Below are 20531 nucleotides of genomic sequence, written 5' to 3'. Positions count from 1 at the left end.
TTAATCCCAATGCCAGGTGTGCAGTGAAGAAAAGAAATATATGGCTTGTGTACATGTTTTGCTTGTGTTTAAATGTAAATTCAGAAACTAAAAAAAAATGTAGGAGAGATTAAAAGCCCTTGCCCATAGCAGTTTAAAAGCATAGGGGAAAAAAAAGGATGAATATCCAAGATATATGTAGATGAGGAAAATCTTTCTGCTAGTAAATGTGTTTTTCTGCTTGTCTCAGAGATTTTTTTGGTTGGTCCAATTTTACTCCTAGAATGGAACTTTTTGAAGGATTTCTAATTTTCTATGGTTACTTTTACATATCCATCTTAGTATTTCACATTGCAATATATAATTGTTTTAATTAGTTTTAACTTCCTGCTTCTTCTCTATGGAAATTTAAGTCAATGCAAGTATGTATGCATTTGTATTTTCTGGCATTGTGGTATACTTTATACTATAGGAAAATTAGCATAATATAATAATCTACTGATGGAGGAAGGTCACTGGTTAAAATAAAAGAAGCTGCTTGGCTCTCATTGGTTAGGAGATAGGTGGGAGGAGTAAACAGAACAGAATGCCGGGAGGAAGAGGAAGTGAGGTCAGACTCCACAGCTCTCCTCCCAGGCAGACACGTGATGAAGCTCTGAACTAGAATCTTCCCGGTAAGACCGGTGCTCACAGATTGTTAGAGATGGGTTGATTGGGATATCAGAATTAGCCAGTAAGGGCTAGAGCTAAGGGCCAAGCAGTGATTAAATGAATACAGTGTCTGTGTAATTATTTCGGGTAAAGCTAGCCGGGCAGGCGGCTGGGGTGTTTGGGGATGCAGCCCCGCCGCTCCCCCTATTCCTACAATCTACATCTCATCATTTTCATTAAATGTGCTGTTTGGCTATTTATTTATATTATGACAAAGTGCCTTTTATTACTTTTCCTCCTATTACTTAGCATTTTATTAAGTATTTCTATTATGTATTAAGTATTATGGTATATTTCATTTATCTCTAGCTGCCTGCCCCAGAAGTAAATTCTCAGTAAATACACTGGCATTCCTAAAACAACTTAGTTTTATTTTATATGCCTGGTCAGTTGTTTTTTTTTTTTTTTTTTATGTGTTAGCTTCCTACTTCTATCATTTGACTTATATATTAGAGAAGAGAGCTTGCTAAAAAACTGATGTTGAAAGAGACTGGTGTTAAGGAAATAGGGAAATTTAATACTGTGTAAGTAAAATAAAAATGTTGGGAAAACTAGAAAATACAAGATAGATACAATGGCCAGATGTACTACAATTCAAAAAGATAACTCTGTAACAGTATAATTTTTCTTTCACCTACAGAAAGAAGGGCAACCTCATACATGGTATATAAATGAATCACCTTTGAAAAGACACGATTTATAAAAAATTCCTATAGACAAAGAATACAAGACTCGGAAAATATATTTGGTAAATCAACATGAGCAAGTGATGGAGTTTGTATATTTAGGGCACAGTGACAACAACATACTTTAGTAACTAAAACAAGGGAGAAAGTCAATAACATCTGTAATTTCAGCAGAATTATAAAGCAGAAAGTTAGCCAACCTTAAATGACATGGAATTTCAGAGTTGTTTTGATTTGTGTTTTTCTGATGGCTAAGGATGTTGATAATTTAACTTGAATTGTTTTAATTATGCATTTTTACTTGTATAAATTCTCTGATTCAATATAAGAAGTAAAAGGTGTGGTGAAAAACACAATTTTTTCCTAAATATAGAAAACTCTACAATAAAATTTGGACTTTTGAAGATACTTCACTGTATATGAAAGTAAAGAACAGCTATATGTTTACTTATAATAGTTTGAAATCCATTTCTCCCCTTCCTTTATTTTTAGTTCACACATAACATTAGTTTTGTTATATTAAGTTACATGACACATGTGATCCAAAAAATCTTCAATATAATAATAGGATAAATTGCAAATCAGTATGTCAGTACATGAAACCCCCATACTGTACGTGTCAATACATTCTTACGTGTTATCTAGGTTTAAGTAAATTTTGACTATTATTCTTCCCACACATTTAGTGATGTATTGCCTTTATAGTTTTAGTCTTGTTGAAATGTCATTCTTTTTCCCAATCTACTATATACCTATCTACTTGGTCAAGAACATCTCAAATGCTGATCTTTCATGAGCCTTCCTCGATTAAAAATTAAAAACCTATCTTTTAGTGCCTTTGTAGTTCTTGCTGAATCTTTTGACAATACTTGACACTTGAATATAAGAGTAATATTTTCGGTTAGGATGTCATCTCTCCGAGGATAAATGTAATAGGCTATTTTTATTTGTGTGCACCAATATATGTTTGTTACCATACAAAATTATATTACTACCAGGACATTGTATTAACCAAACTGAAGAAAACCTTTCATTTGTCTCTCTTTATTAACATAATTTTCTGGATATGAGCTTGAAGAAAGAGAACTGAGATAATAAGAAAAGGTAAACAATTAAAAATATAGAAAAAGAGACTCACATGTTTTTCTATGCCTCCAACAACTGCCATTTCTAGTTTCCCTTCTTTTAATAGAAATCTTAAAGCTCTGAAAAATATGTTTTCAGACCATACCACCTCTCTATTTTTAAATTAAAGACAATCTCTAATTTTTCTAGGAAATTGTTTTATTGAAAACTAAATATCAGTTAATCCTAAATTATGTAGTAAATTTTGTTAAAATTTATATTTGATTGATTACATTATACTTCAATTTAAGCAACATCAGGGAGAAAATGATCCTACTTAAATGTATTTTCAAAATATAGTCAGCTTATTATACAATCTTCATCAATAAAATATTAGGTTTTTAAAGAAGATATATTTTTTTGATTTAATCATAAGTATGTGTGCATGTGTCTCTTTGTAAGTATATTCATATGATTTCAGACAACCTCAGGGACCAGAAGATAGATCCTATAATCAGTTTCAGGTCACCAATTACAGCTTTTGGAAACTGAATGCAGGTCCTCTGCAAAAGCAGTATGTGCTCTAAACAAATGAACTACCTCTTCTTTCCTGAAATATGCTAGATTGGATCAAGTATCTATATTATTCATTTAAGTAAGAGCAGCATATTTATGATGTCAGTGTCACTATATATAATGTCATATAAAAATAATCATTGGTTCAAAATAATGATGATCAGAAATAGAAAAAAAACTGATAATGATTTGACTAGATAGGTATTCTGCATTGTATTAATGTGTAAATTCTTCTGAGAGAGATAATTTAATGTTATAATTGTGTTATCACATTTTTCATGAAGCTTTTATTACAAAATTCTATGAAATCTTACATTGCCTAAAAATAAAAAAATCATAAAAATTAATAAATAACACATTAACTTTAGAAAATTCATTGACAAAGAAGTGAACTTGATATAAATGCATTTTATAATCATCTTAATTCTGTATTCTAGTTTTTGCTTGAAATGTTATTGCATTCTTGTGGCTGTTCAAATAAAAATTCCCTTTATGGCTAAAGTATTTAAATGTTTGGTTGCCATTTGGTAAATATTTAGGAAAGATTAGGAGGTATAGTCTTTTTAGAGGGAGTATATCACTGAGGGTGGGTTTTAAGACAAAAGTTTATACCATTATTTTATCACTCTCCTTCTGCCTCCAACTTGTGGACAAGATGGGAACAATCAGCTAAAAATGCTCTTGGCATTGCACCTATCTACTGGCTGCCACAATAACCATGACCATTTTCAGGGGCTCATTCTCAAAAACTACAATCAAGACCCAAATTATGCTGTTTCTTTTATAAGTTGTCCTGGTTATGGAGTATCTTCACCGCAATAGAAAAGTAACTAACAGCACACACTCTTTCCTTTTTGTCTGTCAAGATCATTAAACATTAATATGATAGTTCACGTTGAGGTGCGATTACAAATCTGTTATATAGGAACTAATACAATTCAGATGTTTTCTCATTAAACTTGTTTTAATGAGTGTCAGAATTCAGTGACAAATTTTTGTCAAGTTGTTTCCATTAAAAAGTACTGATTTTGAAAACAAATAACTTAAAACTGCCATACCCAGACAAAAATAGGTCCAAAAACATTCTCCTATTCTTAAAGGTTTTGCAATGCATTGTTATCATTAACCAGTCTTTTACTATTAAACTTAAATGGCCAATTGAGACAAACAGTTCTAAGATCATCTTCCACCACTGACTAAGCCTGGGGTGACAGGAAGTAGCGATATTATACATTTAACCTTCTGAGCTTTCTGGGCAGAACTGGTTACTTTGCCAGCTCCAGCAGCCTTCCTGTCCACAGCTTTGATGGCACCTGTCTGCCTCATGTCACAAACAGCAAAATGACCCAGTGGAGGATAGTCAGAGAAGCTCTCAACACACACGGGCTTGCCAGGAACCATATCAATAATGTCTGCATCACCAGATTTCAAAATTTAGGGCCATCTTTCAGCTTCTTGCCAGAACGTCGATCAATCTTTTCTTTAAGCTCAGAAAACTTGGTTACTATGTGAGCTGTGTGACAATCTAGTACAGGAGCATAGCCAACGCTAATTTGGCCTGGGTGGTTCAGGATAATCACCCGAGCAGTGAAGTCAGCACCTTCCATTGATGGGACATTTATGCTGTCACCAGAAAGTTTGACACATCTAACATCTGTGACAGACACATTCTTTACATTGAAGCCCACATTGTCCCCAGGTAGAGCTTCACTGAAAGTTTCATGGTCCATTTCAACAGACTTTATATCTGTTATGACATTTACTGGAGCAAAGATAACCACCATTCCAGGTTTTAAAACATCTGTCTCCATTTGGCCCACAGAGACAGTTTCAATACCACCAATTTTATAGACATCCTGGAAGGGCAGTCACAGAGAGTTGTCAGTTGGAAAGTTGGTGGCAGAATACAATCCAAATCTTCCAGCAGGATGGACCCACTGGCACTGTCATCTTTGCTGCTTATGACTTTCCATCCCTTGAACAAACTCATATTAGCACTTGGCTCCAGCATGTTGTCATCATTCCAACCAGAAATTGGTACAAATGCTGCAGTGTCAGGGATGTAGCCAATTTTTTTTAAATATAGGTACTAATTTCCTAACAATTTCCTCATATCTCTTCTGTTGTAGGGTGTCTCAGTGGAATCCATTTTGTTGATATCAACAATTAGCTGTTTCACACCCAGGGTATAAGCCAGAAAGGCATGCTCATGGGTCTGCCTGTTCTTGAAAATACCATCTTTAAGTTCAACAACACCAGTAGTAACAATCAGGACAGCATAGTCACCTGAGATGTGCTTGTAACTATGGTTTTGATAAATCTCTGTGCCCAGGGGCATCAATGATAGTAACATAGTATTTGCTGGTCTCAAATTTACACAGGGAGATGTCAATAGTGATACCATACTCACACTCAGCTTTAAGTTTGTCCAAGACCCAAGCATAGGAGCCTTTACTCATCTCAGCAGCCTTCTATTCAAATTTTTCAAATGTTTTGTTGTCTATACCACCACATTTGTAGATCAGGTGGCCAGTTGTGTTGGACTTCCCGAATCTAGTTCAATGACAAAGATATTGATATGAGTCTTTTCCTTCTCCATTTTGGCTTTGAATTAGTGGTGGTTTTCACAATACTTACATTCTGATGGCATACCCATTGTGAAAAATATGTATAATTTAGATTTAACCTTCAAAAAAGTTTTAAAATTTTGGTTCTTTGAGTCATTTAATTAGGGTTTTTGCTTCACATTTTTTTTAAATTATTCACCTTTCTATTTTATATCTTGGCCATAGACTTCCCCATCATCCTCTCCCAATCCCCTTTTTCCATTCCCCACTCCCAAAACCCAATCCCCTATTCTTCTGTTTTTATCCATCAAGAACATATCTCCTATGAGTATCGATAAAACATGGCCTATCAAGTTGTAATAATATTAAGCACCTCTCCGTGTGCTAAGGCTGGACAAGGATATTCAGGATGATGAGTAGGGTATCAAAAGCCAGTAAAACAGTCAGAGGCATCCACTGTTCCACCTTGGTTCTCTTATAAAACATTTAATTATTTAAGATTATGAACAGTGTATGTAAACATTTTTAGATGCATGTAATGATAGTAAAAGCATGTCTTTTGCTTTTACTATAAAGCTGTGCGAGAGCAAAGTTAGTTTCACTTTCTTACATTGTCTCTCACAAAGAAAGAGATGTCATGATCCTGAAGATTTTCAGAGGGGTATTTACTTTAAAAATAAAAAGGCAAATTCGAGAAATAAATTCTGTTGATTTTTTTTTCTATTTCAAAAACAGTGTATTTCTGCTCTTATGAGAGAAGAAGTCCAGTAGGTGGCTATTTGTACCAGTCAGCTTTCTATAGATTTCAAAACCTGCCTGGTTAATTTGGAGGAACCAAATCAAAACACATAAAAAGGTAGTACATGCTTAAAACAACAATGATTTCAGACTCAGAAGTAAATTACAAGAAAAGTTCCAAAATGTCATAACAGAAATTGAGTAATCATTTTCTTGTAAGAAGGCAAGAACTTGACAAGAGTATAACACATAAAATAAATTTTTTACAGGCATAAATGTGGAGAAGAGAAATAACACTTAAAATATAGCATCTCCTGAAATCTTTAGTGAGTCACCCATTGTGCACTCAAGCACACATAAATGAAGGATCCGTTTTCTCATTGCTGTTGTTTTAAGAAAAAACAGTATGACTTGCATTTAAAGAACATCTAAATTAAACATGCGATGGCTGTAGAACTTCGAATGCTGCTCTCTGTGTTTGTAGGAGAAATGTAAACAAAGTCAGCAAATATTCATTAGGAAGTCTTTCCCACTAGATATCAACTTGACATTATTAGACAGAAATTGAAAATATTTTAATTAAACAGAAAATGAAGAAGGAATAGTTGATTACAAAAAGCAAACTATCTTTCAATGAGCTATCACAAGCTACTAATTAAAGGAAACATGTAGTACTAGATCCATTATTTTTTTTACCATATATAATTACCATTATATAATTACCATTATATAATTACCTTTCTAAATAATTGGCTACTTTCTTTCCACATATATATGTAACTCAATTTTAAGTAAAGAGTTGTTGCAGAAGAGAACAAAAGGAAGTTGTTGATGCACACAATTGTTTATCACAATAAACATAGACTATTCCTATATTTATATTCTACATATAAAATATTGACTATTCAAAAATATTTAGATATATAGAGGTAATTTTAGGACCACCTACCAGCTATATTATATTCATGGTTTTAAGATATAGTTAGATGAGACAAAATATTTCTTTAAATCAAATTTGGTGCCCAGTTCTCTCACATTAGTAAATTCAAAGATAGTTTGATTTTCCAACATCTAAAGCTATATTTTCATATTTCATATTTCCTCGGCAAATTCCTCATATTTCCTCAGCAAATTTTTCTTGGTGATACTTAAAATAGTATTAATTATGTAAATATAATTATAATGACCATAAATGAGGAATTTTAATAGTATTCTCAATGGAGTTAGAATTTAAGCTATATTTAGAATTATGTAGTTTATGGGTATGAGAATGTTTATATGTTTTATTAGAATATATATTATTCTTTGACAAAATTACTTCATTTATATCATAAATTGTTTGAAATAAATTCAAATTTATAACTATTTCTTTTAATCATCTTATTTGATCAATGAAGTTGCTTATAATACAATAAATATGATTAATAGTATTATTACAGAATTCAGACATATAGTATCTTTAATGAAGCTCTCTGATGACCAATTTGGTCTTAATAAGTTTCCATGTAAAAATTTATCTATAAGGTAATTTACATATGTAATTAATAAAGGAAATCACTGCAGAATGTTTATTATTTATCAAGAAAAAGTGAATCAGAGTAGTCATGAGCCTAACTTTATCAAAGATTCCCTGACACAAAATTTTACATTGTCCTTGAACTTCTGTTTTTTATTGCTAAAATAACATTAAGTAATCCTCATGTTGTAGAACATAGGAGTATTAAAAATACAACATATTATCACAGTGCCTGATATATATATATATATATTATACAGTAAGTACACAAAATGTAATATATTAAAACTAGTAGAATTAAATTATTAATTATACAATTGGAACTAATAGATTTCAAAAACAGTGTGTCTGTACAACCTTAAAAGTTACATTTATAATACTGTCTCATTGTAATAATTTTTACTTCAGATCAACACAGAAAAAATATATCAAAATGCATTTTACATAATGTTGAAAAACTATTAAACTAAAAACTTACATTATAATTTCAAGTAGAGTAAATGGATTATTCTATCATAGATTTGTGTAACTTCCATTACATTAATACATGTATGATTTTTTTGCTGAAAATTCTTTTATGTTGCAGTTTGATAGCCCTGCCCCTCTTTGATTTTGATCATTTATTCAAATGAATGAATTTTCTTCAGTCTATGCTTGCTCTTTGAAAGATGTATTATATATGGAATCTAAAAATAAGTATAGATAAGGTTAAAATATTTTTTTTCATGAGGCCATCTTAGTAATCAATTTTTCCAGGTTTTATGAATCTGAATATTCTATCATTCTCAACTATATGTGACTTTAACATTGACCAACAATGTTGTTTTGTGTATGTAGCTTATTTTCCTGTGCTAAAAATATTACATTCATTTCCATATATCTCACATATCTCAGTTTATTCACTTGTTGAATGTTATTGGGATGGTCCTACAGTTTGCAAATTGACAGTAGTCTTTCAGTAAATATTACAATATCATTCAATTTTGTGTTAACAAAAATATTCCAGAGCTTCATTAGTTACCTCACATGACACACATATTTATTACCAACATTTTCAAAGTGTTTTCTAGAATGAGTATACAAGCTTTATTTTATGTCAACAATGTAAAAGGGTAAATAGTACTAATAGTACTAGCTTCTTTTTTCTTAAAATATTTTATTGGAAATATACAGTAATTATTTTTTTTTAAATTTCATTTGGGTAGTTCATTATAACAATGGGTATATTTTATAGGTACCTTTATAGGTATATCTTCATTGTTGACATTTCTGTTAAATATTTGGCTCTCTAATTAAGAATATACCGTCATGATATGAGATGTCCTTCTGTATATGTGTTGCTTTTATTTGTTAATGAATGAAGATGTTTTGGCCAATGGCTTAGCAGAAATTTAAACAGAAATACAGAGGAAAAAAAAGGTAGAATCAGACCAGACACCAGTTAGCTGCCTAGGAAACAAGACTTGTAGAAAGTGTGTTAATGCCAAGGCCATGGTGAATAGAAATGGGTTAATGTAACGAGTAAAAAAAAAAAAAAATTCTAGAAATATTGCTAGAAATATTCTTGAGCCATGAACAACATTTTTGTAATTAATATGTTTGTGATTATTTGTGTCTGAGAGGCTGGAAAAACATGTTCAGTTTCTGTTTATAAAAAAAAAGTGGGCACTGAAGAAACTCATTATGGAATTTGCCTTCAATGTAACAAGACTAGCCATTTGTGCAAGAAAATGCTTTTGTCTGTACTGTTTGATAGTATTATCTGTAAATGAGACATGTAGGATCCACAAGAAATGATGTCAAACTTGGCAAAAGAAGGTAAGGCAGTCATTCAGGATTCCTGTTTCATGAAAGAAACTTTCAGACATTCTGAAAGACACAGCAGAAAATGACTAAAAAACAGGAAATATAGAGAAAACAGTATTTCAAATTTCCTGAGTCATGAAAAACTCTTTCGGATATTATGGGTCTGTAGGCTGAAGGTGGATCATCCAATGTTACAAAAGAATTTTTGGTGACCATTCAGGCAATAAGATGTTTTTGTTAATTCTAGAGTTTTGGAAGTTGCTTACAATGTACTTCCTGTTTATTTAGGTAATATTATATTCTTCTGGGGTCTTTGATGGAGTTGAAGACAGTTATAGTTTTTTCTTAGTTTTGACTAAAGATAAATTAAATATGAAATTTTAGACTTACAATTATAAAATAAATGATAGAATGTTTTCTTTAACTTTCCAAATGTAAATTACTAAATAATAAACTATAATTTTTGCTTAATAACTGTTTTGTATATGCAATTTTACTATATTAAAATTAAAGCTTTCCTTTTTAATTAGATAGAAAAGGAGAGATGATGTGGGATATTGTTCTGTATATCTGTTTCTTTTATTGGTTGATGAATAAAGCTGTTTTGGCTAATGGCTTAGTAGAGTAAAGCAAGGCAGAAAATTCAAACATATATATATATTATATATATATATATATATATATATATATATATATAGAGAGAGAGAGAGAGAGAGAGAGAGAGAAAGAAAGAAAGAAAGAAAGAAAGAAAGAAAGAAAGAAAGAAAGAAAATAGGCAGATTGGAGGAAACACCATGTCATTGCTGAAGGAGAAAGATGCCAGAGCATTATCGGTATGCCACAATCTTGTGGCAATACACAGATTGATATAAATGGGTTAACTTAAGATGTAAGAGTTAGTTAGGAATATACCTGAGCTATTGGCCAAACAGGGGTGCAATTATTATAGTTTCTCTGTCATTATTTGGGTCTAGAAGCAAGGAGATGAAAGTGCAGTTTCTGTCTTCAAACATAATGTTTAACCTTAAAAAAACTCTGTGTAAATTTAAGATGTAATTTTATATCATATATCATTTACAACTAATTAACATATTCTATGGATTGTTGTTCCATTTATTCAGTAGTCCACAGAGCAAAGTTTTCTACACACTTATATCTCTTATTTTGTGGTGTTTTTCTAAGAAAATTGCTTAATTAACTCAAAATCATAAATAGCCTGTAATTTTTTTAAAAAACTTCATTTTATATTCAGCTTTGTTTTTTTGACATTTTTAGATTATTATGTATAGTTAACATTTCAACATTTTGGCATGTGCCTGTACTGTTTCCTAAAGATTGTTTATGCTTTAATTTTACAAAGAGGTAGTATTTCCACACTTGTCATTTTCTCTATTTTCAAAGAAGTCTTTACAAACTCAAAAATAACTACTAAACTGATAATGTTATGGATAGGTATAGTTTCTATGATTAGACTAAGGCAGCAGACATTTTTAGTTGATTTTAATTATTTTATTAGCAAATAGATTTACTTCTCATTGAACTTCGGTATACCCTTCATGTTATCAAGATTTTAATACATTAGAAAGTGCCCTGACTATTTTGAATCAATGAATAGTGTGCAAAGTGGCAAGCAGTAGTTAATGACTGATATGTATAGGAACTGATACAATGATCTCCTTGCCTTTCTTCTATTTCTGTAGGTATAGTAGAAGCTGGTTGCATATTGAATTGACTCAGAAAATGAAAATACATAAATACTTTATTCTGATGTTGAAAGTCCTTTTTTGAATAATTTGTTAGATAGGCATTCTGAGTCACATGAAATTTAAAAAAGAAAGAAAAGAAGCAAAATTAAATAAATCATTGACTCCAACCTCTCATCAGCTACAGCCCTCAAGAAAAAGGGCCTGTGCTTCACTTGGGTACCATAGTAGAGTTGACCTTGTAGACAGGGGCAAAGCTGGGCTATCCCTGGTGGTATGAGCAGATTATCTGGCACTGCCTCCATTGTCTGAGGTGCAGTAGTAGGGGTGAAGGAAAGGTATTCTCCTCCCTCTCTCATACTACCTCCAGCTGACAGGGAACTGAAAAGTCACCCCTTTACATGTTACAAAACTGGAGAAAGTGGGCACTGAATCTCATGTGGGAAGCACAGCAAAATTGACCCTGTTTGTGGAGGTGCTGTTTAACTGGCCCTGAGAGTGTGAGATTTGGATAGTTGGCCAAACCCTACTCATCTTCCATGTGGTGGTGAGGTCAAGGAAAAAATGCCCAAACCCCATGCCCCTACCATCAGCGGTGGAAGAGGGAGCTAACCCTCTCTGTTATCAGTTGCAGCACTTGGGAAAACGGACGCTGTATCTTGCCTGAACAACACAGTTAAGCTGATCCTACTGACAGTGGTACAAGTGAACTAGCACAACGATGAAATTCTTGATTTTCTTTTACTCTTAGGAGACCTGACACCGGCTCACAGAACATTCTTATTTATAAATACCCAGCCTTAGTTTGACTTATTTGTAGCCAGTTTTTCTAACCTAAATTTTCTTATTTCTTTTTTTTTTTACTTTTTTTTATTGAGAAAAGGAGAAAAAAACAAGTTTCCACCTCCTCCCAGCCTCCCATTTCCCTCCCCCTCCTCCCACCCTACTCCCCCTCCTCCTACCCTTCTCCCCCTCCCCTCACTCCTCTCCCCCTCCCTCTCCAAAGAAAAGTCAGGGTTCCCTGCCCTGTGGTAAGTCCTAGGTCCTCCCCACTCCGTCCATATCTAGGAAGGTGAACATCCAAACTGGCTATGCTCCCACAAAGCCAGCACATTAAGTAGGATTAAAACCCCGTGCCATTGTCCTTGGCTTCTCCTCAGCCCTCATTGTTCGCCATGTTCGGAGAGTCTGGTTTTATCCCATGCTTTTTCACTCACAGTCCAGCTGGCCTTGGTGAGCTCCCAATAGATAAGCTCCACTGATTTGTAATATCCAGAACCTGGAAACAACCTAGATGCCCTTCAATGGAAGAATGGATGAAGAAAGTGTGGAATATATACACATTAGAGTACTATGCTGCGGTAAAAAACAATGACTTCTCGAATTTTGCATTTAAATGGATGGAAATAGAAAACACTATACTGAGTGAGGTAACTCAGACCTAAAAAGATGAACATGGGATGTACTCACTCATAATTGGTTTCTAGCCATAAGTAAGGGTCACGGAGTCTACAATTGGCGAACCTAAAGAAGCTAAGTAAGAAGAACCTTCATCTGGTGATGGATGGAGATAGAGACAGAGACCCACACTGGAGCACTGGACTGAGCACCCAAGGTCCCAATGAGGAGCAGAAGGAGGGAGAACATGAGCAAAGAAGTCTGGACCATGAGGGGTACACCCAACCACTGTAAGCAACTTTTAAAACTCTAGAATTTACAGAGAAATCTCACTGCCTGGACAGTCACCCAAAGTTCTTTTGTTTCATTGGGGCAACCATCTTGAGCCTATAGGCCCATAATTTCCAGCAGACTTTTCCATTAAGCAGAAAATTTCAAAAACAGGTCTGCCTATATTGGCAGTTTACCAGTCACTTTCTTCTGTATCCTGGAGAATGTCTCACAGACTGTTTCGTGAAGCAGGGACACTTAAGGATCCACTTACCTTTTAGCAAATTCAGTAGTAATTTTTCTGTAGATTCTGCATGTCCAGTTCACCTAACAAACTCCATATAGAGCCTCTTCAATGCCCATCTTCCTCTTAAAGTAGATTGTGCTGTCAGGAGCAGATGTGTCTTGTTATCATGAAAAGTCCTGTTATTAAAATATTTTAAATATCATATTCTGAAGGTCTCTGAAAGATTTAAGAATACCTATCTAACTGAAATATATCTCTATACACCTAGAAAATCTAACATGACTACAAGCTTGACTATTATAAATGAGTATCAATAAATGGACTACACAATCACAACACCTTAATCAAGAGCAGAAATTTACATATAACAAGATTGAACTCAAATCTGTATCAATAAACTAAGATCCATACCAATACAAATCTCAGCTGGGCGATGGTTGCGCACGCCTTTAATCCCAGCACTCGGGAGGCAGAGGCAGGTGGATCTCTGTGAGTTCGAGACCAGCCTGGTCTACAGGGCTAGTTCCGGGACAGGCTCCAAAGCCACAGAGAAACCCTGTCTTGAAAAAACAAAACAAAACAAAAAAAACCAATACAAATCTCTATAGCATATTCCCCTTTAAATGTAAACAAACATTTATAAACAATATTTGGGAATATGGGCATAGCTATTTCTCTCCAAACTGCTTCTTGCTGTTTAATGGGCAAAATAATTTTTGAAGACATTTTTGGGGGTGTTCATTTCAACCTTTCATTAGGCCTTGCTCCATCAAATCATATTAACCTGAAATGAATCCAGAGATTGTCATCCTCTGTGGAGACAAAAGAATAGCATCTTTTCCAAAGCACCATATCCTTAGACTGATATTCTGAAGTCAAGATAGCATTATAATATACATGCTGGTCTAGCTTAGTAGCCCATACAATGAAATGTCTCTCTGTACTTAGCTCCTTCACAGTCAAAAAATTCAAAGAAAACACAATGACATACATAATTTAGACTCTTTGTAAAGTCCATCTTTTCATGGCTCATTTTTCTTTACTCCTTTTATTCTATGACTATCTGTACTGTCTTTTTAAAACATTTTAAAAAGTGATTTATTCTTTTCCAACTCTATATACTCTTTTACTTCTCTTTCCCAAGCCTACATACATTTATCCAACACTGTAACCCATTTATAGTTCTTTTTTTATCCGGATTTGTCTTTATTGCATATCTTTAATTATTTACTGTTCAGGAGCAGTTTTTAGAATGCTAAGCGCTTCTTAAAAACTTTAGCTGTGCAATTACTAGGGGAAATATGGAAGTCCGTGTTTGTCTACTAGGTCTAATATTTAAGATACACCATTACTATGAGATATACAATACTGCTTGCTCACTCTGCATAGTCCAGCATGGCTGAGCTGTTTGTGCCTCTGAGCCATGCACAGCACCCCAGTTCCAGGCAGAAAGCTTTTCCACATTGCCATCAAGCAATTTGTAGCATGCTGCTCACAAACTACATCCAAATACTTGGTCCCCTGAAAGATTCAGAAGTCACGCAGCAGTATATTCCAGAAAGCCTGCATTTCAAAATGGCTTGGCTTTTTTTTTCTGTTACTGCTGATTCAGGTAAACCTCTCTTAAAGGAGCTGTGTGGCATGCCTCCAGCAAACAGCAAGAAGCTCTGTTAAACTCTGTATTTTTTTTTTTGTCTAGAACTCCTTTTCAAGCCCTCCCAGGTTTTATGTAGATTTAATTGGCCATGTGGGCTCCTGTTGGAGGAGGAGGCTGCTTGTTTGGCCCAGCTGCCAATGATGGCAGTCACAAAATAATCCCATAAAATGGTTATTTATTTAAGGGGAAAATTTACAGATAAGTGTCCTAGATAACAGCCCTCTGTGCAAACAGGAAGAGAGTCTAGCATTGGGCACTAATTGGTCAGCAGCCACAGGAGCACAGGGATAACAATATAACAGAAGGCACCTGGGAAAGCCTGTATCCCATCTGAGTTTTGCATGGTGAGTGATAGCAGGGCACAGGAACCAGAGTAAGCACAGGGACTTGAAGCTGCTCTGAGCTGTGTAATGAGATATTATAAAGAACCATGACTGATCTGTAGCAAAAATTAAAAAAAAGCCATCACATGAAAATTCTATATGAACTGAGAACGCAGGCCATGACCAAGACAAACTGAGTTGTGCATGCTCTAAGCCCAGCATGCATGAGAGCCAGGGTTTCTAAAACCAAATGTTGGTTGACAGATGATGATGGAAGTCATGAAATAATCCCACACTAGTTCAGAATTATGAATAATAAAAAATTATTTATTTAATGGTAAAACTTACAGATCACTGTCCTAGATAACAGTCCTCTTTGCAAAGAAGAAGAGATTCTAGCAGCCAGAAGCAGGAGCCAGAAGCAAGAGAGTAGGCACATGATTTTCAACTGCTTTTAGAGTATCCGAGACCATGCCCAAGTGTTGTGGGAGCTCCTTCCGCTCCTTCAGCCAATAGCCACTGAGATACCAGCCCATTGGCACATGGTCTCTCTCTTTAAAAAAGCAGCCACTGCCCTCTGCTCCCTTTCTGGCTTCCAGCTCTTCTTCTGGCAACTAGGCTCCCTCCCTGATTGCGCAGAGGGCTGTTGTCTGGGACGGTGATCTGTAACTTTTTCCCCCTTAAATAAATAACCATTTTATTAATCATAATTCCAAAATGGTGTGGAATTGTTTGTGACTTACACCTTCACCCAAGTGGATTGGTATCTTAAAGGCTATTGGCTGAAGGAATGGAAAGTGCTCCCCCAGCAGAGACCATTAAGATGGTCTTTATAGCTTTAAACTTTACCCACCCTGAAGCCATTGAAGTCTGTTGGCTTTGCTTACCCCCCTACATTGAAGCATTTGGGGTAATTGGCTCTAACAAAATACTAGATAAAGCTGATATTTATAGATGAGAAATCCCCAATGTGTAGGAGATATTGGGACTGACTATACATCTTTGGCAGATATTAAATGCAACTTGTGTCTTGTACACCAGATACCTTTGTATTAACCTCAATTGTGATATGGCTAATGGGTTATAGCTTCATGGAGGGTGCCCAAAGATTATGGTTATTTTTGGATCTGCCAAGAGACAGGGGTTACTCCCTGCCTGTCTGACCTACTGATCATTCAGCATAATGATATTTGTCTACTTGCATTTTTTCTCATGTGCTTTATCACATGCAAGTAAAATTATTGACCTGAAGTCATAAGAGAGAGCCCCTAATGGCCTATGCTGTCACCATATTGATGGTGGTATGCATGGCTAAGCTTTCCCTGGGCACCTCATCCCACTGGTGATTTTACAAAAAGAAATGGAAATAATTTGTTCACAATTGACGGCAAACTTAGAAAAGATAGAGACTGCATTACATTATTTACAAAGGTCTTTGGATTTCTTAGCATGGGTAACCTTACACAATAGGAGAGGCTTAGACTTGCTGTTTGTGGAACAGGAAGGAAGTTGCAAGGCACTTGGGGAAGAATGTTGTTTCTATGCAAATCATTCTGGGGTAGTTACCAGAACCCTAGATTCCTGAGTTAAGAAAAAGTATTGATTTGTTTAAGTAAAGGATTCCCTATGATACCTGGTTTAATTGTTCTCCATGTCATACCACACTCATCTCTTCCCTAATTGGGCCAATAGTTGTTTTGTTTATTGGACTGTCTTTTTGGCCCATTAATTATCCAAAGGCTGAAACAAGCATTCCAAAAACAGATACAACAGGTACAACTCATGGCCCTTAGAGTATATTATTGATAGGCTCGATACATCTTACCCCATGGAAGAACTCTCAATCTAAGGGTATCCAGACTGAAACTCTGGCTAGGGGTGGCCCTGACCAATACCCTCTTTCTGGTTGTATATTCTTGTTTGGTGACTGGAATAGGGAGAGGGAAAAAAAACAAAAAAAATGGGGAGAGGTTCAGCCAAAATTATCTCAGGGCCTGTAACTTGAGGACTCTAGGAAAGAGGAAAGCTTGGCTCGAGTTTGAAGTATAGTCTCAAAGCTACTGAGTGAGAATGAGACAGTTATATCTAGGTAGACACCCCTCCATCCATGGGAGGGGCTTGGCTGTCTCTCATTGGCTGGATGTACCCCACATTACACGATATTACTTAAAGTTAATAGGCTAACACTCACGGTAATAAACTGAGTTCTTGTTTTGAATTGACTCTCTATTGCATCTGATTGTCCTGTGTCATGAGGCTGTGGAATGGGTAGATAGTGTACTCACCTTTCACTGGGGAATAAGGCTAAAGAGGTCTGGCACCCATGTCTTTACCAAGTGCCTCACATATGGTGCCTTAAGATACTACTGTTTGCTTAATGACTTACATTCGGCATATCCTTTTGGGTATTTACTATTTGCTGAGTTTTCAGAAATAGTCATAGGATAAGTAGCTAAAACTCTTGATAAGTCATCTCTGTCTCTGATATGTACTGCCAATGTTAAGTCTTTATTATTATGTTCTATCTGTAAATCATTTATTTGTTTCTCAGTACAAACAAGTTTTCCAATGCTTTCTATAACATGAGGGCCTGCTTGTTGGGGTTTCTGTCCTGCCCAGTTCCCACAGTCAGTAAGCCCCCAAAGAAAATCACACAGAGATTCTATATTAATGATAAACTTATTGGCCCATTAGCTCAGGCTTCTTATTAGCTTTTGTAGCTTATATTAACCCATTATTCTTGTATATGTTAGCCACATGGCTCAGTACCTTTTTCAGTGGGCCAGGTCACATCCTGCTTCTTCGGTGGTCTGGGCCAGGACTGGGAGGTCTGGGCTTCCTCCTTCCTAGAATTCCCCTGTTCTCATTGCCCCACCTCTACTTCTGGCCACAGCATTTATTTAAAACATGATTGACAGAATACAGATAATTCAGTCTATATATCACAGTCTTTTCTTGAGTATGAATTCCTTTACCTTTGAATATTTCTAATCATTTCTTTAAATCAATTAATTGTTGGTTCTCATCATGTATGTATGATTACATGTCCTTAAGTTTTTCCATTAATGATATCTTTTCATCCTTATAGTTTATTTAGATGCCATATAGATTGCTTTCCAGAAGGGATGTTCTATCTGCTAGCTTGTTATAATGTTTTAAGATTTTGTCTGTAAATTTTAACAGTATTAATCCCTTCAAATAATCTCTTAGTATCATTCTGTAAGGTTTCATAACCCATTGTTATGGAGTGAATTTTGCTTGTCAAATTATGGCTTTTACAATTTAAAGTATGAGTACTTTCAGTTTAATTCTTATTGGTAGTCTGTAAAATCTGTACCATTTTTTAAAGTTTCTAATTCTTGACTTTGTTTTCAAACCATTTCTTTAAGAATATAATATGAATTCTCAAAGAAATATCAAGAAGATTAAGAATGTATATGTCCCAGGTAAATTATATACTTCTTATAGAATTCCCTCCATATGAAAAATGAAAAGGTAATTAAATTCCTGTATGGTGGTACCATCTGCCATTATCAGCTGACTTATCTCCCTTAAAATCCTGGTTCAGATGAGATTATTTAAAGTGTATTTACAATGTGGGCCAGTCCTTGTCACAGTAATACCACTAAAACTGTCCATAGTTACTGGAACACTTGTCTTATTTATGCCTATGCCATCATCCTGTGGATTTTCTAAACAGAATTCAAAATCAAACAATGAATTTTCATTAAAGAGATATTAATTAGGGCAGTACTTCAGTGGGTCCATGCAGGCTGCAGGAACCAAGGGAAGGGACTGTAGCCATGTGGGAGTCATGTGTGGAGTTTGCAGCAAGTCATGGTGACTACTGGAGCCATAGGAAGCTCTGGTGGGCTGAGAAAAGATTTGTGGGTGGTGGGCAGAGGGACAGCAAGGCATATTTGGCTCATGAAGCCATTGATGATGGGGTAGAGGGGCAAAAGTGGAAGAAGAAGATGGGTGTTGGGAGTGCTAGTTTTTCTCCTGAATCCAGGTGGCTAGATTTGGCACAGGCCTTGGCCTGCGCTATTGGCTAAAATGTCTCAAAAAATGATATTTTTCATGAATTTGTACCCCAAACATTATGTGCAAAATGTAGCACAATTAATAAAAACCCAGGGACAGAAATTGGCCTTCATTCTGAAGGTCAGAAAAGCAAAACAACCAACCACTGGTTTGTACCTCTAGTTCAGTCTGAATTTCCTGTCTCTAGGAATCATAGAGTGAGACTATATGCGAGAACTATCTCCTCCTGTCTTATATTCCTCTTTAGTGCTAGGATTAAAGGAATGCTCAGCTAGGAGAAAATGATCTTGTACCCTATAAAGATTTGTCAGTTGTATTGGTTTAATAAAACACTGATTGGCCAGTAGCCAGGCAGGAAATATAGGCCAGGAGACCAGAACAGGAGAATTCTGGGTAGAGGAAAGGCTCAGTCTGCAGTCATCACCCAGACATAGAGGAAGCAAGATGAGACTGACTCACTGATAAAAGGTACCAAGCCATGTGGCTAACAGAAAAGAATTATGGGTTAATGTAAAATGCAAGAGTTAATAAGGAACCTGAGCTAATAGGCCAACCAATCTATAATTAATGCAGACCTTGATGTGTTTCTTTGGGATTGAACAGCTGTGACATTGGGTGGGACAGGAACCTCTGTCAACAGTACCCCAATACTACCCATTTTCTATGGCAAACAAGTGAGACTACTGGGACTAAAGATGTATGCCATCATTTCCTTGTCTATAAGGCTGATAAGTGAATGATTTTTGCTCTCTAAACTTCATGCAAGCATTATTTGTTAAAATACAAATGAAATATAACTACAAAATACTGTGACAGACCTTGCCAGTTGCTTTTAGGAAAGTAGTTATGGCATTTGAAATCTGCCTAGAAATGTCATTGAGTGTTCAGTGCCCACTGTATTGTTCTGTGGGAGGCAGTTTGATAAGCATGTTGAGTCCAATGTAGACAATAGAAGCCTTTCTTTTGAGGTTTTAAAGGTAAATTAACCAACTCATCCTGACATGATTTTTTTTCTTTTTACCTTTAAAAACTGACATTGAGTATGGGCCATGTCTGTGTCCTCTCTATTTACAGGAAGTACTTGGTGGTCTCATATCTCTTTTCCTTCACCCTTTTCTCTTCTTCCTTTTTCCTCTATATCCTGTCTTTTTCTCTTAAACCTTGCCTGTCAAAAACTTTCTCACACCACTCATCAAAACCCAAACAAAGACACAGAGACATTAGTAATTAATGCATAGCCTTATC

At 35.2% G+C, this 20531-nt stretch overlaps 1 pseudogene; it reads right to left on the bottom strand.

The window, feature by feature from the left end:
• Positions 1-4196: 4196 nt before the first annotated feature.
• Positions 4197-5616, bottom strand: LOC142840366 (elongation factor 1-alpha 1 pseudogene; annotated as a pseudogene).
• Between the last annotated feature and the right edge of the window lie 14915 nt (positions 5617-20531).

This window comes from Microtus pennsylvanicus, chromosome X, assembly GCF_037038515.1.
Source record: "Microtus pennsylvanicus isolate mMicPen1 chromosome X, mMicPen1.hap1, whole genome shotgun sequence".
Taxonomy (NCBI): Eukaryota; Metazoa; Chordata; class Mammalia; order Rodentia; family Cricetidae; genus Microtus; species Microtus pennsylvanicus.
This window is presented reverse-complemented; position numbering and strand designations above follow the sequence as displayed.